General features: G+C 33.2%; 1 long non-coding RNA gene across 1 annotated transcript; it reads right to left on the reverse strand.

The window, feature by feature from the left end:
- Nucleotides 1-1,166: 1,166 nt before the first annotated feature.
- LOC140671828 (uncharacterized) lies at nt 1,167-18,446 on the reverse strand. The gene is made up of 3 exons (XR_012047797.1): nt 18,190-18,446; nt 18,013-18,106; nt 1,167-1,652 (listed from the first exon to the last, which is right to left on the reverse strand). It is a non-coding gene; the product is annotated as an uncharacterized lncRNA (long non-coding RNA).
- Between the last annotated feature and the right edge of the window lie 188 nt (nt 18,447-18,634).

Genomic DNA, 18,634 nt, shown 5'->3' on the forward strand with positions numbered 1-18,634 from the left:
TTCCCTTCGCTGGTTAAATAACGTGAGATATAAATCATATTTTAAATTACAAGAAATAAATTAACCTTTTTGTGTAAAGTAGCTCGTTTACTATTTTACCATGAAAATTTTGAAAACTGCGAAGATTTTGTATAATTTTAAATATTTTCACTTACATTAAAAAAAAAAAAACTTTTTCAAATTAAATGTTAAAGAATGCGCCTTCATCTCTTCGCATTTTAGACATTGAAGATTTTTTTTTTTTCGACAATCTGTAAGCCACCATAATAATAGTCATTGTTGTTATATTACAAAGTCGATAGAAGAATCTTGACGACGAAAGCCGCTACTGTAAGTATGCAATTACATCGGCGTAAGTATATAACCACGCAGGAAGTGAGCAATTTCGTGTCAAATTATAAAACCGAACGAGTTCTATCTCTCGTCTACCATTTTCCACCCTCTAGATCCATCTCGCTACCACCGCAGCCATGATAAAACCGTCGGCGATGGTACGCAAATTCACGCTTCAAGGAAATCGATCGTTACGGAGATAGCGTTCTCCCTCGTATAACAGCCTTTTAACAGTGTTACTCTGAAATTTTACTCATCTCGCGTAAAACATCCTATATATAACATACATGGAAAATTCTAGGTAGAAAATACTATTGCAATTCATTTAGTTTACAGTACATTGACGAAAAATTTTCCTACCAAATCAGCATTCCAGTTTTACTCAAACATGATTACAGAAACGTCATCTCGTATTTCCGTCCGCAACAAATATTTGTTATGAACAATTGTATCGAAGATTATCAGATTTCTACGTCCTATACCTATGTGTATAAAAAGTCTTCGAATCTTAGAGTCCGAGAATATAAAACACGTGTAATTGACAAGTAGAATGATAAAAGAAAATAATTTCTCGATAACTTTTTTTTATCAAAAAGCTACAACGAAATTCAATAGACAAATAACGCAGAAACTAAAATCTTGTTACTCAAGAAGATCAATATTGTCATGTCGTACTTGCATTTATATTTATTATTTTAACGTTTACATATTGTATTAAAAAATACTTTGACCAAATATATGTGTGCACATAGTATCATTTCAATAAAATATCCGTCTAATAAATATGTCAAAGCATATGTTTGATTATAATCATCATTAAAAATATTTCTGTAATTAAATCTATAATTTATTATGAATTATATTCTATTATTATTATTTCCTTGCAAAGTATCCGAAGTATGTAATGTATATTATATTTATATATACTTTATTGAAAGGTCTCTAAAAATATTCCGAAAAAATCTGCTGTATTTAAATATCTCTCATTGATTATCGAATAATATTATATCCATAATGTTTCTAACATACTTGGAATAACAAGTGTGAAAAGAACCGAAAGCGACGTATTGTTAGCTTTTGTCGAAGCAGTCGTTGAACCCCGCATTGAAATCCATTTTTCACAAGTAGCTCGCTATTCTTGCTTACCGCCGGTCAAGACCAAGCAGCATCATTCGAAAGCGCATGGAACGCAGCAGTTCTATTCATCTTTCACTGCTCCCGGTGATTCTCTGCTCGGCGGACTTGTTTCTCTTTACTCCCTTTGCGCATCCTTTTTCTCCGACACTCGACGGACGAAACCAACGAGCGATGGTAAACCACTGAAGAGAGTCAAATACATGTACATAAGTCGTATCCAATCCTGAATACTCTGCTCTACACTCCTATCTCTTTATATCCTCGAATCTTCAGTTTCCCACTCGTGATGTACATTTTATTATGTCACATATTTCGCGAGCCAAGGAGAACTTTCTCTCTTTTCTCGACTGTTTGCCGTTTTTCTTCTCGTCTCAAGTGAATTCTCGGATTATTATTTTTTTTAAATAAACAAGCGAAGAGACAATAAGAACATTCTTTGGACAATTGAATTCATCATCGCTTATCTGTCTGTTGATTTATTGTATTTATGCAAATATACAAAATATTTCACGTACGTTACAAAATTTAGTACAGACAATTAATTTTCGAGTAATAAAATTACTACCAATCAATATTAATATGGCTTTGATGAAAAATATATGATATAAAAAGATCGAATAATAATAATTAAATGAAGTTAAATAATATAAAAATATCTTTGAAAAAGCATTTAATTAAATTATGTATAAAATAGTATAATAAAATTACATATGTAAAAATATCTCTAAGGTATCTTTGAAATAGTTGTAAAAAAGTATTTTTATTTGACAATCAAAAGGCAGAAAATAAAAATAAATATCAATGTTGCATATAAAAGCGATAAAACAATGCGACAAGAATGATTGGCTTGATTAATATGCAATCAATTTATATTGAATAAAAATATCCGGTCGAAATAATAATACTCTATAAGTTCCTTATCGACTTGCCGGTCTTCATAGAACTGCAGACGGCACTAATAATCGTCCCGACGGGACGATTCTACCCGTTCGTTGTTATCACGCAACATTACCCCAAGATAAAGCGTTCGACGCAGCGATGGCAATGGCGCTACTGCAAAATTGCAGAGAAAAGATCGAAGTAATAGAGTTTAAAGTGATATAATAATATTTTACAATTTTCATTGAACTTTAAATCGTATTAACCGTAATTTTTTTTATATAATACTCATTAAACCCGAAACTAATATCTTAATCGAAACGTATTATTATCATTAAAATATTATTAAAATATATATAATATTAAAATATACTTTTTACGATAGAAAAATAAGTTATTAAAATTATTAAATAATCATGGAGCTGTTTCTGAATAATGTTTCAATAATGTTCATCCGTTATTTTGTACTCTTTAAAAACCTGTCAACTGTATCGATAATTCTTTTCCAGGAGCGAGCCTGAGTTTAACTCTTAGTCAAGCCAGCTTTACTTGTTATCACGCAACATTACTCCGAAATAAAGGACGCGCAGGGTAACTTAACCCTCGGGGTGATGTAAGACGTAGACGGAGGTACAATATCTAGAAGGCGTGTGATCTCGCAACCCTTCGCGGATACATAGATAGAGACCAACCCTTTCCTCCGCATGTCCTTCACGACATGAACAAGCGATATGTAACGTTATTGCACAAACAAGAGTCAATAGACAGCGCGCCACGTATGTCTGTATTGCGAGGTTGAGCGCCTTGAACGACACATAATGATGCCCCAAAGCCGTATACAAGTCGATAAGACCTATTCATCGGGGAGGATCGAAATTCACTCCATCCCTCTTATCGAACATGTGTTTGCTCGCAGACATTATTACGCGATATTAGTTTGTCTGCGAATTCTGCTTTAATTTTTGTCGTATAATAAAACAATTCGGTTCAAGCTAGGAGAGATTGACAAGGAATGGATGTAAATGTATATAGTAGCTATGCGATGTTCATTCTTTAATTTTCAAGTCGCAGCAAATATATTATAATTATTTAGTTTACATAATTATTTTCGTCAAAAATATCGAGATCCTCGATTACAAGATATTAAATAAAAATCAATATATATAAAATACATTGATTTTTATTTGATATAAAAATATATGAATGATGAGTTCAACTTTTGATTTTAATGCAGCCAGTAATGTCGAAAAAAAATAAATCCAAGACTAGAATACACAGAAATATTTACACGCTGTTAATTTGCAACTTATGCATAAATCAACTTTTCGGAAAATAACATGCAACGCTATAGGGTATGCGAGGTAATAAAATCGATTTAACGAAGTTGATTCAAGGCTTTAGAATATTGAGCGTTTATTCCATTTATTCCCGTGTTTACTTGTGGAAATTAATGCAATTTGTTTTGACAAACGAGAGGAGAAATCTACGATCTGAAGAAGAGAAAATAGTTACACATCTATAATTCTATAAATTACATATCTAAGATACTTCTCAACTGTAATAACTTTTTTACAAAACGCAATTCTTCGTATAACTAATGTACGATGCGTTTTGACGCACGAAATTTAAATAGCATTAAAAATTGCAACAAGCATGCTAAGAACTCGGGCTTCGAAATTGTTTATAAGCGCATAAAAAATATTGCCATTACTTTCAGAAATATTACAGTTTTCAGCGTCAAATCTTAAACGCGAATAAAGGTCTGCGTGGTGCCACTTGTTATCAAAAATTTACTATCAAAAAGATATCCCGTTGTAATGGTAAATTAATTATTAACTCAAACAGAGAAAATACAACAGAAAGAATATTTACCGTGATCTTTAGTGAAACTTCAGATTCTTAAGAACATTAATAGAAATCTATTTTAAGATAAAATAAAACTAGCTTAATTAATGGTTTATTCAAGTTCAGTACTTGTGTAAGTTATAATAATATACGATATAACGTATATACAACACAATCAGAATTGTATATTCCAACTTGCGTGGATTTATTTTACTTATAACGAAATATAATGAAGTGCCAATGAAGTAAAACCGGAATTCCACGAGCAATAACGAAAGGAGTTTGCGATTTGTGAGGACATTACGGAAAATCGGTCGCAGTCAGTCATAATGGAGATATTACCGAGGAGAACACGTGCCGCCCGGTTAGGTTAGATACGAGGATGGTCCGGAGGTTCACAAAATTAATAACTCATAAATTTCTGAGAATATTGTCGGGAAAATTACCTCATATATTATCGCGTTGGCCGGCTAACTTGGACGTTTCCTATAGCCCGAGACTTCTTATTGCTTCAAAAATGCGAGAACTACCAACATCTGTCACGCAATTGTCTTCTTCTTTATTAATCCAACAAGAGTGGCGTTCTTTTGCATGTATAAGATGAAAAAATTTATGGCAAGGATCACATTGTACTGTCATTTTATTATCTGATATGACTCTTTTTGAAAATTCTGTTATGTATAGTGAGAAAGCGTATGTCACTTTGAATTAATGTTTATCTTTTTAATCATTAATTTGATCTATTAATCTATTCTTTTTCATATCTGAACAGATCCGTAAAGTCAAAATTGATCTATTTAAAACCCACAAAAAAATAATAAAAATCTAAATTATGAACAAAAAGATATTTTTACATCATTATATACGAACTGGTCGTTCTCTGTGCAAGTAGTAATGGAGTAAACACGGATAAACACAAATTATTCCGTTTGCCTGTCGGCCTTTGTTAACGCACGCACTACTTCGCCACGTGAGTGAGTTTGACAGTTACCCCAGAAATATATTCCGTTTCCGCGACAAGACTGGGCCGAGAGAAAAGGAAGGAAATCAATATTGATTCGACAAGCAACGTGTCGTCTACCGCGTTTGATCGGTGAATCGGTTACAATCATATTGTTCTAAACAGTCCCCTCAAAGGTCTTGCTGCACCCAATCAAACGTTACACACACATTCAAAACCCGAGAATTTCCCTTCCCTTTCCTCCCTGCCTCGTCATCTCTCCTATCGCAACCTCCCTCCCTGTCTTACCTCAATGACGGAATCTGTAATAGAGACGCCGGATCTCCTCCGGCGTCGTAATCGTTCTCTCGGTAATTGCGATAGCGATGAGTTATTGTTACAAGAAATGTGAGCGGCGCAGATAAAACGGATCGATCCCCGTCGCCTTTGGCGTACATTCGTGACTAAACTGTAACGAGAAAAGTCCGCGAAAACTTTGGCAAGTGTATTTTGCAAAATTAAAAATCAATAATACATTATTCGAGGAATTATTTAATACGCAGTTTGAAAGCGAAGCCGATCTAAAACGCGGGATATTAATCAAAAAATGTTTAAATTCTAAATTGTGACAGATGTTGTGCTACAGTTAGGCAATACTATTCAGTATTATATTATAGTTCTATTAGGCAAATTATATTATTAAGTAATCCTTATAACTTTGCCTAAATAAATCGAGAATATTTAATTTTTTCGTTAATATATATGTATAGAGCATTAAGCTTCCTATCGACTGATATTACGTAAACTCGCGCTTCAACTTGTGCATCACGAAACTCTTCGTTAAATTGACGCCAGAAGCACAATCACTTAGATCATCGTTTCAAATCCCGGTCACGAACAGCTAAATCGTGAGATCGTAAGTTCGAAATAGTAAAGTGCAGCTCTTGGTGTGCTCGATGTACATTTTCCGAGATACGTACATTTCCGGAAAAGAAAGAACTGGTCAAGAAAAGAGAAATGAAAGAGTAATGGTAAAAGAATCATCGCGCAATACTTGCTGGCATTAAGACTGAGATTAAGACTGGATAATTTGGACAACAAAATGATTATTCAATAATAAGATTATCGCTTTTTAATCAAACTAATATAATTATCTTTCTTTTATCAAATGATTGCACGTTTATCTCCCTCCTCCTTACGAAAGTGAATGTTACTTTAACATACAAGCTTTACATGCACTTTTAAATGAGAACTGCTCACTTGATAGAACTTGCACGATTTTAATAAACTATATAATATTATTACAAAGGGATTATAATAAGCGAGTGGTTTTCAAGTCAGTCCTATTCTTTTTGAATGCATCAAATATTAGATAATTAAATAAAAAAATAAATAATTACATAATAATATAATAATTGTAATAAAGAAAAACGATAAGAGAATTCATTTAAAAAATAATTTTTGTTTTTTTTTTTTTTTTTTTTTTTTTTTTTTTTGTGAAGAGACAGCAACTCTTTATTTCTGACTATATTCTATGTTACACATCCGTACATTCTCTTTAGTAACTTAAGCGGATTATGTAGGTAGAGGATAAATTTGGACGCTGAATATTACGCTGTGACTAAAGCAAAACTTTATGTGCATGACGAAGCAAGTTGTCATTTTGTTATCAACGCGACGACTTTCGGCGATGAAAAGACAGTTTTCGTTGGACCGGACGGTGTATCCGCGACAGTTACTTAGTTGACGACTGCAAAATCTATTAGATACTCGACGAACTATCGGTTTCCCCTCTGTGATCGAAGGAGAGGAAGACCCAGCAACCGAGTTCAAAGATGCTGCGCTGCAGGCCGCTTGAACTTTACAAGCGAGATGTTCCTCATGTACGAAACCCATGGCACGGGCTTTTCAAGAATCTTTTCCCCTCACCCTTCCCATTTCCCTCGACTTCCCTACCTTTATACTTCCTTTACTCGAAAACTTTCACGACGCTTCTCGGGTAAAAGGCGGGGCGAAAAGCAGACGCGATGAAATCGAGCCCGGTGAAAGCGTCCCGTAAATTGGGTAAGATTCTGTTTACCTTTCCGCAGCGCGCGCAAAGACAATGATGATCAAAGCTGGAAGTCCGTATAAGGTAGCTTCTGTCACACAACACACCTTCTTGACAATCAAATTTGACCTGCGTCTTAACTTAATTAATTCGCAACCTTCGTTATCAATCTGGCTCAATGATGTTAGATTCGAGACGCGCAACACGTTATATTTTGCAAAAGAAAAAATATTAACGTGCAAGAAATATATTATACGTATATGAAAATAATTCACATAATTTTAATATAATTTTATCACCAACAATAAAATTAATTCTTACAAAATTCACACAAATATCAATTACGTCATGTACATATATACATGTATATACATGACAAATATATTAATATATATCAAATATCGTGCGTGCACTGAGATTGTAGATGAGAAAAACACTATTGGAGTTGAGATTGGAATTGACGAAGAGAACAGCAAATATGAGAGAGAGAGAATGGCAAATTTTTTAAATCCCAAACGGGATTCCCGCATCCGTGCTTTCGTGTACGTTAATCAATGTAAAATGAAATAAATAAGATAAAAAAAATCCTCTTGCCGATTCTATATGTTACCGAAGAGAGGATAAACTCAGTCGGCACGCTTTTCGCGTGAGTTTCATTGATTGCTTTTATCGGGTATGCCTTCGAATTCCAGAAGTCGTTAATAAAACGCGATACTATTTTATTTTTATAACATTCAGCGTCATTGTGTGAGTTTCTAAAGCTTTTTACATACAGCACATTCTCTTTGTAGTAAAAGAAAATTAATACCAAAGCGTCGTGTTATCGCGGGAATTTATTTATTATCACACATATGTCAAAATTTTAATACTACTGTTGTAAAAGTTTGATAACGCTACTACAATGCTATTTTTATAAAATTTCGACTGTATAATGAAATGTTATTATTTTATAAATAGAGATATCTCATGTAATAAATGGATATCTTGTAATTCATTCAACATCTGATCTCGGCTCTTTTATATTGAACACAGATAGATGGTACTATATTGTATAGACACAATAGATAACATTAGATAAAAAAGCATCATATGTTACTTTTTCTAGTTTTTGCACTCCCGTAAATTAGAACGCGTTGCTTTGCAGGACAGCAGATAGTGACAAGAGTAAAGTGTTCCTCCCAAACTGTGTTAAAAAAATCAAATGCTCTGTGCACCGACTACGTGCGTCGCAAGTGCAATAACGTGAATGGTAGATGCATCACACACACACACACACACACACACACACATATATATATATAAATAACGATATCCTCACTTGTGCGCTTCATCAATCAATAGACAGATGCCAACTGCTACCCACGGCCGGTTACCTGTCGATAGTTTTACAACACGTTCCGTTCGTGTAATGGCATGTGACGAATCGCAGCAAACGATGTGTCATAATTTCCTCATTCACTCGAACAGCAGCGGATCCTAATTTCGTACTTTTGCAATTGAAAAATTGTGTAGCAGCACTATCGTAAATTTTCCATTTTCTTTATTATCAGTTTTTTTTTATCTATTTGACAAAGTAATCTAACGTTTAAGAATTTGACATATATGTATATTAATATAATTTTAAGATTTATACTCTATCTATATTAATTGATAAACAAAGATTATTACATAACGTATCTCAAAGATATTTAAGTAATCAGTCTTACAATGAAAATATTTCAAAAACATTTATTCCCGTTGCAACACGCGCATGTTATTTTCATCGTCTAATCTCGCGCCAGTAACATCGCCAAAAAAGTAATAGTATACGCGCGCGCGTGGTTGCGAGCGAGCTGCAGGCTAAAATGTTCCATAAAGATGCAAATAGCTGAGTGGCGTCTCTGAAATGAGAAATATCGAGTATCGTTCACATAAAAGGGGGAGAAGATCGGTAGTCGCGCAACCTGATTCAGCTTCCGCCTATGGCTTCCTCCCTTTTCACCAGGTATCGGGAAGTTTGCGCGAGATATTTCAAAATCCGTTTCAGGAGTATAAACGCGATCGGCCAATCATTTTCTTTTTACAACGCGACTCAATTCGCAACGGAAAACTATTTTTAAGTTAATTTTCACAATCGATTGTTCGAACGTCAAAATAGCAAATTTGTTACCAATTATTTCCGTTGGATTGTATATCCATTAATTAAATCTACTGTTTAATTAATGCACTGTCGATTTTTCGACACGGTGCTTATTAACATTAATACAAAGCCCTCGTTCTAATTAAATTGTTTGCATTGCGCTTTTGCTATCTTTGTAAACAACTTCGATATACCGTGACATGCCATTAATGTTTAATGCGGATAATATTGTTCTGATCGTAATATTTACAATTATCATTTTTGTTATATACATGATATATATAATATAGGATTATTATATTGTATTTTAGTAAAAAAATAGGAAAAGATGAAAATTTCAAGCTAAAGTAACAGATAATAAATATACCATCAATATAATATTATGCACGCTTTTACGTAGAATCATTAATTCAAAATTACCTAAAATTACGTTATATTATCTTTGTTGTGGAAATAATTGAGATTCAACTTCTCGCTAAAATCGTAACAAATAATAATGTTGCGAAACGAGATTTAAAGTCAGTAACAGCTCCATTAGTAATTGTACGAGAAAAGTCGCAATTATTATTTCCATGCATTTTTACATTCAAAAACGCTGTGTTAGTTTTAAAATGCACAGCAGCTACATTACTGAGACTTTTTAATAAGAATGATGCAATGTCCTATTTCAACGTGCAGATGTATTATTCATCTGCAAGAGTAAAAAAATTTTTAGGAAACATTCTTATTTTTATTGCACTATGTAGTTACATAAATTGAATGAGAATGTAATTGTTATGCAACAACCAGTATTTAAATCGCGAATTTTTGTATCGACTTTAATTTAAATCTCTTCACTTAAAAAAAAAGATTATTTCAATTATTTATGTATTTTATACATTTTTTTAATTCCTGCTCATCAATATAATTCAAGTTGTTCTAAAATAAGCGGCTAACTAACATCAAGTTAATAATAATAATAATAATAATTACTATTGCATTAATTTATAATAAGGCTAATGTAATTAAACTTCTAATGTAAAATCATATACATAACTAAAATAAAAATATACTTGTTATTTTAATAAAATAACTGTTGTATTCTGTATAATCTTGCTTAAAGCTTTCATACATACATGAATGGAAAAAAAACATTTTATTAAAAGTATTTTATTATTAATACATAAATACATATGAAAATGTATATATTGAGAAAAACATTGGAATAATAATATTTTTATTTTCATATAAAATTAATTTTAAAAAATGTGGATTAAGTATTATTTTTACTGTATTAATAATAATTTTTTTAATATATTAACGAATCTCCTCTAAAATTTCCAATTTTATATATAAATTTAAATGAGACGTACTCTTGTCAGTTTTTTTTAGCAACATTGCTATGTAAAAATTCTTTGCTCGCTTTCTACAATGTAGCTTCATACGAGAAATTACATAGCTTTACAGATGTGGCAAAAATACTTGTTTTCCACAATTCTCTCTGCGCAAAGAAACATGTTCGAAAACACTCGCACTTGGCGCAGATGCGAGAAGGAGAGTTAAAAGCTCACAGTACGCGCTTGTAGTCTTAAATATCCCCGACACTTTCATTTCCGAGTGTTTCCGCGCTCAGGAGAAGAAGTATCATCCTAGGAAATTATGGTCGCGATACGAAATGTGTAAGAGACGGCACAGCATGGTACGGACAGTCGCGGACGATGATCCCTGTTGGAAACTCACGGGAATTACCGGGCGGTCTCCGGTGCAATTATACGCGCGAGTTAAATCATAATTAAGACGAAGGCGGCGAACTAAAGAGAGAGCGATTTAGTGTAAATTCTTTGGGAAAATCGAGTAGTCGATTACAGACTAATCAATTAGTCTAATGTAATTAGATAATAAAATTAGTCGCACATAACGATCTAATTAACGCTTGATAAACACACAATATATTCGCGCAAAGTCAAGTTATATTACATTCTCCGAAGATTGAATCAATCTCGCGATTATTCACGATGCGATAAGCGCACATCTCACACCTAACTTTATTGCTTTGCGAATTGTGCGATAATTATGTTCGATAGAGGGTGCGGTGTCCTACCTCGCCGTTCTGAAAAAAGCGGCCCCTCCCTCGGGGTGCGTGTTGGTTTGCTTCAATAAGGGAAACACGCCTGGCGAGACAAAGATAGTGCGGGGGCACGCGTAAGCGCTCACTCGCGAATTCTGCTTCAGAGGGTGATAAGAACCAATTCACAAATATCGGTTAACTTTGGAATAACTGGGTCTTAAGTGAAATATTTGAGAAGCATTCTGTATAATCCGCTTTTATAAAAAACAAATTAATGCTTAATATGAATTAATACGATATGGAATTAAAACGAGAAATCCATTTATAATTAATAGTATTAATTTTATTTATATATCTATTACGATTTACTGAAATTTTCTCGATGTTATTTGGAAATAAAATGGACTCTGATTCGATTAAGACAAGGGTTTAATCTACACAACTGTATATCTCGCGGTAAAGATTAAGGCTAACTCAGCGCAAATTCCAAAAGCACAGACATTCAAGAATCTGTCCCGGCCTCTGTTTGTCGATGGTTCGAGGAGGAAGAACTGGAAATTAGTAAACTCAGAGGTACATACCCGTGAACGGAAAGCGGGGGCGAAATTCGTTACGGCCTCTTCGCGGAGGCGGGTGTTATCTTCCTCCGAGAAGAAAACGAGATAGACTGAGAAGGAGCGAATGAGCGAAAGAGAAACAAGAGAAAGAGAGAGAGAAAGAGAGAGGGGAAGAGAGACAGAAAGAGAGAGAGAGAGAGAGAGAGAGAGAGAGAGAGAGAGAGAGAGAGGGAAGGAGAGAGATAAGGGAAATACTGGTTTGGCATCTACGCAATTTCCTTCATTAGCATCGAATTTCCGCAGGATACCCCCTTCCCATTCCTCTCTGCCACTCACCATCAGCATGTTTCTCTCCCATAGCGCACTCTCGTCCTTCGTCCTCCTTTCTCAATCGCTATCTACAGCCTCGATTTTCCCTCTCGGTTCGATCCCCCCCCCCCCCGATGAGAGCCCCTAGAATCTCCCCGCTGGTATCTCAAACGTCTCTTTCTGTCCCTGTCGACGCGTTCCATCAAATCTCGAAACTGAAATACACCGTAGGTATCCGCGTTGTCGCCGCCCACTGCAATTTAGTTAGTAAACTGAAGCCCGTTAAATATATGTAGTAGTGCACGCTAAGAGATGGAGAGAGAGAGAATGGATTCGATACGTCAATTTTCAGTGATTAAAATTTTCGCACGAAACGAGAATTGTACGATAAAAATGTTAATGATGCAAGAACAAATTGCAATTTTAGTTTAAGTGTCTCTTAAATACTGTTAAAAGGTGATCAAATTATTTTATATTTTACTCTAAATTTTACTTTCTGTATATAATACTATTAAATTACTTAATTAAAAATAAATTTAGGGAAACTTAGTTTTCTCTCTGAATTTATTTTTAATTAAGAAATTTAAGAAAGGATACTAAATATCTACAGTATTATATACAAAATATATAAATTCAAGAAAATATATAAAACAAGAATATATAAAACATACAATACAAATAATATAAAATAATTTTAAAAAATTATTAAAAATAATTTCTTGAAAAAGTAACATTAAATATATATAAAGGAAAAAAATCGAAGAACATAGAATATATATATACAAATAATACATTTGATACCTACAAGTCCTTTTATTAATTTAAAATGTGGTTTGATTTCCGCTTCACATCTCAGATTTCTGATACTATTATCTACATAATTCACATTTTTATTGTCTCTATGGTTGCTCTTTTTACAGTACGCGCGAATTACATCGCCTCTCGATCGTGATTGTGAGCGAGATGGAAACACGAAGTACATTTAATACTTTTTAATGGTTTTTCATTTGCAACGCCATTGTAACGTGTCGCATCCGTGCGCGGCATCGGATAACTGAATTACTTATAGGCCACGGCGCTTACGAGAGCGCGCAATTAGGTGTATGCATACGCATCGACGTATAACAATAGAGTGTAAGTGGAATGATTCGATTATGCTTGATGAAACGTGTTTTGATTCCGCGTAAAAAAAAATAATACGCGTCATCGAGAAAGACTAACGCTACTGCTGCCGATATCAATTCTCCTCTAAAATCTCCAATGCTATTGAAGATACTGTAAAAACACAATATTTTCTGCTAAATAATCAAACGCTCCCAACGCTGTGTATGAAAAATCAATACAGTTTATTGCTAGACTATATCCAGAATATTTTTAAACAAAGATTTTGATCTCCTAAAATACAATACATGAATCGACTCAGAGTCCACGATTATAATTTCACATATTCACAAATTATATATCATTTATTTCCCTCTTGAAGAAAAATATTATTTTATTAAAATAGAATCGTTTATTCTGCATGGCAATATATTTTAGAATAAAGATGACTAATTGCAGAGATAAAAAATAACTAATTTATATATTCGCACATTTTTCTTTATTTTCGATCTTATGAGAGTCAACACAAACATTAGTCGAAATTGTTCAGAAATATTGATACAGATACGACAAAGTATTATATATGTAGAATCTTTGAAATAGATTTAAAGAGACGAATGCATCCCTTATTTAAAACCGTTTAGTAAATCACATTATATGATGTGCACACACAAAACGCAAAGTGCACTCCGACGCACCCCTAGTCGATGCACCCTGTCCGAGATCAAATATCATTTGCCTTGATTCTCAACGACGACCAAAATGCAATTTTCGCGCAAACTCGCACACGGATCTAAATTCCGTGCGAGCGACGAGATACCGATGTAAATTATAATTAACCAACAGCCGGATTTGTGAGTGATCAAATTTCGTGATGACATTTGGCACATTTGAGGGAAAATATCTTATGAATCAAAGATAAATGGAATTATCAAACATATTTCGACTCTCTCTATCGTGTTAATGAAATTGTATAAGTTAAGAATAATTTGTCTTTCGAATGTCAAAGATAACGTAATTTTACAACAAAAAATTTTTATCACCAGAATATACGTTGCTTGTCATATTTTTTAAGAGTATTTTTATTAAAAATGCAGAAAGTGAAAATTAACTTTTTTTATATTTCACGCGATAAGAGATTATACAATGTCAAACTGTCAAAATGTCAAGAATACTTTTAAATATTAAGTAATTATATTAATTATATCTATTATATATGAGCCTCTGAAATGCTAAGCTGATCAACTCCATTTTTTTGTAAACTTTTCAATTTTAATACCAGTTAGCATAAAATGCTAACTGGTATTAAAATTTAAAAATTCACAAAAAAAGTAGACTCGATTAATTTAATGGACTTCTGAAGAGTCCATAGATATTAAAAAAGAGAGATTAGTTGCTAGTATATGTAAAACCGTTATATCCTATAAATCCACGAACTAAAGACACACTCATAAAGAAGAAAACTTGTCGGTTAAAGGCCGAGCAGGCAAGATGGAAAATGAAAAGACTACGGTGAGAGATAAAGGGGGAGAGTGATGGCAAAGCGCGATATCGGATGTCGAATTGCCGCCGTCGAGCTGCGGAAAAGGAGTTCCGAAAGGGGTATGGGATAAAATTGCGGAAGAATTGCGATGCACATACCTATAAAAGACGGCCTGTCAATAGCATGGACCGCTCTGTGCGCGATTTCAATCGGTATCTCATCTCTCTCTCTCTCTCTCTCTCTCTCTCTCTCTCTCTCTCTCTCTCTCTCTCTCTCTCTCTCTCTCTCTCTCTCTCTCTCTCTCCTTTTTTCTTCTCCTTTTCTACCGCAAAAGCGATACGTAGTGCATACAAGGCGCTACGTATGCATGTCGCAGTGTGCTTGCACCTGCGCAAGCACAGGGACGGATACGTGTGGGAGGCTAACGAGATAAGCAAGCGAGAATTGAGACCCGTATAATTTGTGTTGAATTTCTCTCTGATATTATCGCGATACCGCGAAGGGAAAATTCCTTACGTCAATCTTTGCGTTTTTGTTGTAACAAATTGGTATAGCGTCTATTTTTTTTTCTTGTTTACATATAGAGTCGTCGAAAACTAAAAAAATAAAACGAAAAAGAAGAAAAGACTTAAACAACTGTACAAACTTTTTCTTACTCGCGAAAACTTTTTCCTCTTTATCGATCACAAGAAAATCCAATCTTTGCTTTGGATTTTCATTATCAAGGATTGAGAATAATATAATTTCGATGGATTTGGATAGAGAAAATTGGATTATAAATAAAATACTCGAACAGTAATGTCATTTAAGTAATGACATAATGCTTTGGAAGAAAGATCAAGTTTTTTTTAATTGTCCTTAATCAAGCTAATTCGTAATTTCCTGTATAATAACCGATCTAATTATAAATATCAAACTTTGAAAAATCAATGATCCGTCCCTGTGCACACACGAAAGTATAGTTTCCCTCTTTCCTCTCAGCGAACCCCGATATAAAACTCGTTGGGGAAATTTTCTGCGGCTCATTCCACCCGCGCCCACGTCTTATTTCGTGGTCGAAAGGATTTCGCGGGAATCGAAAACTCTACCTCGGTCAATGTAGTTGACAGGTACAAAAGAAGAGAATTAAGACTTCGATGTCTCGTGTGAATCACCATGTGACGCGACAAAAAGCACGAAAAAGATATAATTTAAAGAATTTATTTAAAAGAAGTTCGCGTCAATGCTAATCTCGGGAAATTCCTAATTTTCAAATTCAAATATATTTTTGTAGCAAAAATATCATTATGTAATTAAACATCAAAGTATTACAAATTATAGATGCTATCACTGTACCATCCCTTATGCAAACTTTATTAAAATTATTAATATCTTTACTGTATGTATATATTTTTAATTGTTATATTTAATTTTATATGTAACGTTTTTTTATAATATAAATTTTCTTTACTAAAAATATATACAACGACTTATAGATATGACTTTTGATAAATTGCTTTCATTTTTAAGAATAAATTTCTAACTTAAGATTTTTTATTTTTCTACAGTTTGCTCTTTATTTTAAAACAGAAATATATAATTGCGGTTGAATGTTTAAAGACAGAAAGAGCGAAACCTCCAACCAAGAAACATTTATTATCAAAATTTAAAAAAAATGTTTAACGAATGCAAAGTTCCTCGGTAATTCTTCAAAAGGTACATCAAGTTTGACCACCCTCGTATTTAAGTTTTTTAATTTGCTCTGCGGCTCCGCAACATCATTAAAATTTCCGCGGACTAAAGGTACAGTCGCGTCCTTGAAAGCGTAAAAGACTCGTTTTGTAGTTTTCTTTGGAAAGTTTTTTCGGATTTATAATATGAGATATACACGTAAAAGAATAAAATATTCTCTTTGCTCCTTATACATAATGCATATTGCGTTTGTACTCAAAATTATGATTGTGTCTAATTTTAATCTGTATACAACTATTGCATGAATTTCGCATTTTCGTACAACAGCAATAAAACATAAGTAAAATAAAAAAATTATACAAAAAATTATAGTTTTAATAGCATCTCGAATAAAAAAATTGTTTTTTTATGCTATAATATTAGCCATGAAAAGGAAATTTTGTCGGAATAACCCCCTATAGGCAAGCATATTGTTCATGGAAGTAAGTTTTCGTGTAGTCGAGAGTCCACGAAATAACAGAGTCAGAATGAAATTACGAGCTAACCGGCCAGTCCCTCGGGGCACCAAAATGATAGAAAAATGTGTGCACACGACAGTCTTTTTATTTTATTTATTATCATATATATAGAACGTCGAAAACTTACAATACGGATAATATTATATAATATTTGTACTGCTTTTATATTCTTACCATAAAAGTTATTTTTTAATGCAACTTTTTTAGTCTTTATATTTAATAAATGCGCTATAATCTTGTTACATGAATAATATATTATAATCTTGTAATATTTTATATTTCGGACATCACAAGAAAGAGAAGACAGAGCAAAGTTTTTTCTATAGAATATTCTATAAATGGCAATAACAATTTTTAAATATTATTAAAAGTTTTCTATTCTGATTTTCTTCTTGTAACATTTATAATTTGACAATAATAATGTGTCCTCTACTCATAAAACTTTTAAAAATTATAACTTTCCAATTCTCAAATGTCTACCACTTGTTTAATTCTCATTTATATAAAAACACTGAAATAATTATTATCTATATAAACTTACGGTATCGTGATATGAAGAGAATCACGTAATGACAATGAGGGTAAAGTATATATATTCGATAAAACCGTATGTAATACATATATTTTAATACATATACCAGCAAATGGAAAGACGGGGTGGAGATACCATTATAATTTGACCGAGGGTAGGCGCAAACGACGCGATATCGGACTCTCGCGGCGTACTTTGCGACGAGCTTTCAAGCTCGTCCAGATAATGTTGAAGAGCTTTCTTGTTATATAAAAGACCTTCCGCAATTGAGATAAAGCGACACGACACAAAGTCTCGTATCGAGCTTAACTCTTCGAATTATAAGCGAGTTGCAAAAAAAAAAATGCATCTAGGAGATTATATAAAATACTCTCTATCGCGCGTAAAGCTTTGCATTATTTCATGCATCAATTTTTATTTTATTTTTATTAACTTTTTTTGCTAATTAAACTGTCGCAATAGAATTGCCAAATAAAACATTATACACTCACCGATCTCGTTGTCAGGATATAATAAAATATTCACCTCCACCGGTCTCTCCGGATTATTACGTTGCAGCCACCGCGTCGTATAACCTTTGATTCCCTACAAATTTAAGAACACAAGAACGTTAATTTTTTAGTAAAAATCGTATAACGTCCAATATATATTATTTAATATAATCTTACTTGATAATATATGAGGTAAAATCCTTTGCCGGACTTTGTCGAAACACTAAAAGATTCAATTAAATATGCTTGTAATTGAGACACTGCCGCGCGTTCAAAAACGACATGGAAAGTGAAGTGTGTCTCGTTCGATTATGGCGGGAAATACCTCATGTGAACGATCGGTCGGTATCACGTCGATATCGAATTCAAAATGAAAGAAGGCGCACTGTTTTCACAAGACGCGGTATAAAACCAGTTGAAAAATCCTTACTTAATTTCTTTTAATTATTAAAAGGTGCTAAAAATTATTAAATTATTTTTATAATTGTTAATAATAATAATATATATATATATCTAATAGTAACAACTGTCGATAATAACCATTCCTACAAAACCGACACTTGATAAAGAAGTGTGTTGCTATAACCAGTAATTTATATAAGTTATAAAATTTTCAACATAT

Source organism: Anoplolepis gracilipes, chromosome 12 (genome assembly GCF_047496725.1).
Source record: "Anoplolepis gracilipes chromosome 12, ASM4749672v1, whole genome shotgun sequence".
NCBI classification, from domain to species: Eukaryota; Metazoa; Arthropoda; class Insecta; order Hymenoptera; family Formicidae; genus Anoplolepis; species Anoplolepis gracilipes.